Here is a 6,000-nt window from a genome sequence, read left to right as displayed (position 1 = left end):
TACAGAAAAGAGTTGGTGGTGGTATATCAATTAGAGGGAAACGTCTCCCACAGGCGATGTGGGACTATGGACCAAGTTAACCATTGGGTCCAACACAATCAAAGCTATGATTTTCCAATGCTGCTAATTAAAGAGCTTTAACAATTTCTCAAGTTGAATTGAGATTAGAGCACAAGATACATTTGATGATCAATCAAAGCTTTGATTTCGCAATTCTGCTAATCATAAGATCATCCGCTGTCTGATAAGAAGAAATTTGGGCAGCTGAAAGATTATGTCATAATTGTCAAATGCCATCTCCAATCTCCAAATCTTTGTTTAATCATTTGCCTGATGGTTTCATGTGTAACATTATTGGTTTTTTGTCTTTTAACCATTTGCCTGGTGTTTTCATGCATAACACTATTGTTAGTTTACTTTCCAGATAAATGATAAATTTGTGGTACTTTTTCATTGCTGGAGATTTTCCAGCTTTTTATTTTCTTTGAAACCTTACAGCTTAAATCATTTTGACAATACAAATTCAGTGACAGGAGACTGCATAATTTTGCATGGAGCTTGATAGAAACCATTGTTAGATGGAAAAAAAATTCACAAATCAGATGTACACCAAAAACATTTCACTGTTTCATATATTGATGTACTTTAATTTTAATAACAGTACTGCAAGCACCTATTTAACAATGTCACATTCTCTCATTCATTCATTCATTCAAAGAAATGGAATCTAGTTCATAGATATTCATGAGAGTCTACATCCTTCAATAACTCAAGTGCCATCACTATTATTTACAAAACTTAAAACCAAACAACTCAAGGTCACTCCCTTTTGCTCACAATTAGCCATACGGTCTTTCCATATTCGTCTATATGTTGTTCCTGGTTTTCAATTGGGGCCAAACCTAAGAAAACACACCCTAATTAAGAAACTCCACAAGCCACCACAAATTCTTTGGACTTGCAAATTTTAGTATATATGTATATACATTATATAGACATAAAGAGCATTCCTGTATATTCTCCAGAAGGGAAAAAAAAAAAAATAGACACAGGCCAAGTGGCCATTATTTTTTGCTCTTGCCTAAAAGAAAAACTAAACAAGCATTCCACTTCACAAGAGAACTGCTCAAGTCAACAAGCACATCAATGAATGCCACCAGGCCAAATAAAAATATGAGTTATACTTGAAATATCATTAAAATAATAAGGTGCTCAAGTGTAACTATAGATAAGGAAACTCACTTCTCCTTTGATGGCTCGTTACACAACACTTTTGGTGCCATCCATTCAGGCTAAAATAGAATTGGGACAAAGATTTAGAAAGTTAAATGTTAGAAGTTCGACAAACTAGTAACAATAATTTCCTAAAAGTACTAGAGCGAAAACTAGATCTCACCGTTCCAGCAGTTAAAATTCAAAATGAAAATGTGCCGTGATTCAACCTTGAGAGACTAAAATCACAGACCTGCATTACATTGATATCAGAATGCTATTAATGTGAACTAATAGAGTAACACTTGATCAAATAAACTAAGAACGATATCCATTTATTATTCTATTCCAACATTTAAAGATGTCACCTTTCCCAAACATATGAAAATAAATTTGTTTGGAATGGATGTCTGTATGTAACATTAGATTAGATCTAATAGCTTCCTAAATAGATCACACTGTATAAAGGAAAACTAAGGATGATGCTATGGCCAAAAGGTACAAGACTGTACAACTTGAACTTGCCCAATATTTTGACCAGTATTCATAGGACTATACTCATGATTTAGAAGGACCTCTTAGCTCTAACTAGAAGCATATCCAATAAATCAACACAAGTAACCAATCCCAATCAAGAAGGCAACATAGTGACAACACTAACAGAAAACCACAAAGAAAAACATGCAGATACCCATACACATTCTACAAACTAAGTTTTAGAATGAGAAGAATGATGCGGATATCCTACAGTGTAATTATTCAAACTTAAGCAGATAGCAACTTATTTAAATATATATTTGAAACAAAGCAAGACTCATTTTGATTGACCCAAGATGAGGTATGACAATGATAAAAAAAGTTCACTTAAACTTTATTCTAATATAGGTCATACTGACATCTAATGAGACTGGAAAGACGCACACATATTTGAAGAAAAAAGCCCATTCATAGCAACATACAGGTCAGTAGATAATGAACACCTAAAACAACTAATGAGTGACACAAACCAAATGATTAATAGTTAATATAATCATGATTATAGACTGAGTGATGCAAGAATTGTTGGTCTGAACAGCATATTTTCTGCAAGTATGGGACATATAAAACTTCATACTGCCAGATCCATGCAGAGGCTCAGATGACTTAGTAGGCAACTTACAAATAATGTCTTCCAAAACAAGTTAATATATGTTCAAATTCCAGGACTTCAATACATCTCAGACATTGGGATGCCAAAGCAGTCAAAGTCCACCTCTCAGTCTGCCACTATAATAGAAAGCAAGAATCCTTCCAAATTTTCAACATGAACACTAGTTTCCTTTACTAAAATTTCAACAAAAACCCACCAAGTCCACTTTCTACAGGCCGAAAACATTAACAGTAATCAATCTAAGATAAAACAATAAACAAACATCCCACATGAAACCAAGGAGAACTGCTCCCAAAACAGTAATAGGAACACAAGTGTCATTTTTTTTTTTTAATTATTCTACCAACTAAGGATGTTCAGTTTACACAAGACTTCCACCCAAGAAATTATGAAAAAAATTTATCATACCACATCAAGGGCCATTTTAATTCTTCGCTTCTCCTCAATTTGACTATTTGGACGGTGAAGAATTTTGTACAACCTTCTCTGATAGATCAAATTACATGTGAGTCAAGTGATGAAACTTTACTGGAATAAAAAAAATATTGTATTGGCACAATTTGAAATTTTAAAAGTAAAATCAACAAATAATAAGTTCTTTTTTAGCTAATATCTCTCAGAACTCCACAAATACCTATATATCCTTTAAAACATTGCATTAAACTTTATACTCTCTAAATCCTCAATTATTTGCTCCCCCAATTTTAAGTCGACAAGGCCATGCACATTAGGTGGCTTCCCAGATGTTCAGTTCTTGCTATATAACACAAAAACAAAAGCCCACCCCTACTATCTGCTCTGAATGGCATGATGAAAGAAACCTCATTCTAAAATAGTAAGATGCCTGACCTTGAAGAGCAAAGCACGATGAAGAGATAAACCTAATTTTATGCAACCAATAGGTAATACACTTGTTTGTAGTAACCTTCGTAACTCTCTCTCCAACCATCTTGTTGACATAATACTAGCACCCTTTACAGGCCCACCCATATGCCCAGCTACAAGTTCAGATATTCTTTAAACTAAAATCCCTAGCTCAGCAGGCAGTCAAGCAATATACACTGTGTTGCTCTAACTCAACCAAGTCATGATCAATAGCTTGATTGACAACAATAGCTTCGAAACCAAGATTTCCGTTTTGGAGGGCCACTGGTGACAGAATCTTTCCTTCACTTGCAGATGTTGGCAACCCAAGTGCATCATAAAACTCATCCAGGACTTTGTCTTTATAATCAAGAACATTATATTCCTAGAAGCAGAGGATAGAAATACACTATTTAAAAATAATGGACTAAAGAATAACATATGCACATTATTATCACATTCAAAGGCATAAACAAGATGAGAAAGTGCGATAAATCAAGAGCTGAAAAAGGCAAAAAGCTTATCTTGAAGGAATAAGTGCAATTAGCAAAATTATCGATGGTAATATTATAAATCAATGTATTGATTTTCAAACTTTAAACATAAGTACGATCCACGAATATTAGATTGAAAAAGATTTTTTTGAGATTGCAAAACATGTAGGCAAGCAAGCCAAAAACGTGAAATCCTCCACTAATTGCAGTCTTTTATTAATCATAATGGAAAGAGATGGGGGTAGAAGTAATCACTACTCAAGCATCCACATTTAAACAAATTGCATGATCCTAAGGCCCAGGGTCATAGCGAAGAATATGGATATTGTCCGGTTCCCTCCCTGTAAAATAGATCCTTATCTTCATAGAAATTTCGTAGATGCAAAGTTAATGAACTTCCAATCATTGTCTCGTCTCACCATCTTCTTCACATTCTAGATTTTTATAAGGTTATTGGCATCCATGAATAAGAAAAAAAGATTTGAGAAATAAGGAAGTAAACATGACTCGACAAAGATCAATCATAATAAAAAGTAAAGTTAATTAGCTTATTTCTTTTTATCACTCTACCAATGGCCAGAGACAACCCTAATTTCCCAAGAAAAAAAAGTCGCAATTCCTATCCAAAACCATAATTTCCAAATTTCCTATTGTTCTTCTTAAGCATAAAAAAACCTAAATCGGATACTAAAACAAGAGAAATTCAAGCTCCAAAATGAGCAGGTCAAAAAGAAGTCACCCAATACCAACGAAAAAGCACATCGGCGAGCATCCTCCTCCCGAATCGGATCCATCCGCCGCTTTCCCCAAGCTAAGAAGCTCGCGCCCATCGCCCGCACTCATAGATCTCTCACCAAGCTCTCTTCCTCCAGTTCGGCTCCTCGCCGCGGTCTCTTTGGCCCTAAAAATACTCCGCCCAAGCCTAATAAGGGCCTGCTTGGGAGGGGTTTATTTTAATACAAGATTTTTAAGAGGGTATGGTATTTATGTATAATGGGGGGAGGAGTGTTCAAATTTCCATGGTTGGAGTTTTTTGTTTCTGCATGATAAATAATACAAATTGTAAGATAAAATAATTTTATGATATTAGACATTTTTAAATGTTGGAGTAATATGTATTAGATTTTTGGATTGGGGTTAACTAATTTTTAACTTGTGTATGCATTTTTTTAATATTTGCATGAAATTATTATGTGCAGTTTTTGTATACTTATTTTTTTTAAATATTTGCATGAAATTATTTTTGTAGACTTGAATGAAATTATTTGTAGTATTCTTAGATATTTAATTTCATTATTAGTTTTAGACTTGTGTATGCATTTTTAATATTTGCATAAAAATTATTTTTTGTAGACTTGAATGAAATTATTTGTAATATTGTTAGATATTTAATTCAATTATTAGTTTTAGACTTGTTTTTTTTTTTGTAAATACTTGTTAGATATTATTTGTTGTAAACTTGAATGAAATTAGTTGTTGTATTCCTAGATATTAAAACATGGCTTCACGGGGTGGATCCTCTCGAGGAAAAAGCGTTGTTGGATTGGCTTCCACTCCCACACCACCTACTCAAGAAAGCAATCCATTTCAAGATTTTGAGAGCCCAATAGAACAATCGGCACCGGTTGATGTACCCTCACAAACCCGGACAAGCAACCAATTCCACGTAAATTACCCTCAAATCTAACATTTTTAAAACTCATTTTACAAAATTGTATAATAATGATGGCATTATAACACATGGTAAATGTAATTATTGTGGTTCCGAATTTAAACATTGTAAGGGTGGAGGGTATGGCACATTCAACAGACACTTGGAGAAGAAGCACTCGGACAAAGCTTGGACATGCCCGATCACGACCACAAATTTGATTCATCTGTGGATGAAGGTACGAGGTTCTCGATCATCTCTATTTACATTTTCGCAAGCAAAAATACGTGGGATAAAATTGCGGAGACAATTTCCGTCGAGCGCTTGCCGCTCAACTTCACGAACGGTGTCAAGTTCAAGAATGCATCAATGACACACTACAACCGGCATGCAAGAAGGTTTCACGAAGGACAATTCAAAGAACAATATTCAAACAATACAAGTTTGGTAGAGAACAACTTTGTGAGTATTTTCGTACTTTCAACTCTTCGGTTTCTTTATGTTCCGATGTTTGGACCGATGTTTTTCATGAAAATTATTTTATGGGTATTACTGCACATTGGGTTGATGACAAGTGGAACATCCTAAAGCGTGTTCTCGCTTTTAGGGTGTTCAACGAGTCTCATAGT

The 6,000-nt window shown here is 34.4% G+C and overlaps 1 long non-coding RNA gene across 1 annotated transcript; it reads right to left on the bottom strand.

Moving 5' to 3' along the window:
* Positions 1–765: 765 nt before the first annotated feature.
* Positions 766–1,479, bottom strand: LOC120274886. The gene is made up of 3 exons (XR_005541003.1): positions 1,397–1,479; positions 1,243–1,292; positions 766–902 (listed from the first exon to the last, which is right to left on the bottom strand). It is a non-coding gene; the product is annotated as an uncharacterized LOC120274886 (long non-coding RNA).
* Between the last annotated feature and the right edge of the window lie 4,521 nt (positions 1,480–6,000).

This window comes from Dioscorea cayenensis, chromosome 13 (genome assembly GCF_009730915.1).
Source record: "Dioscorea cayenensis subsp. rotundata cultivar TDr96_F1 chromosome 13, TDr96_F1_v2_PseudoChromosome.rev07_lg8_w22 25.fasta, whole genome shotgun sequence".
NCBI lineage: Eukaryota > Viridiplantae > Streptophyta > Magnoliopsida > Dioscoreales > Dioscoreaceae > Dioscorea > Dioscorea cayenensis.
The sequence above is the reverse complement of the archived record's forward strand: the minus strand, read 5'-3'. Positions and strand labels throughout refer to the sequence as shown.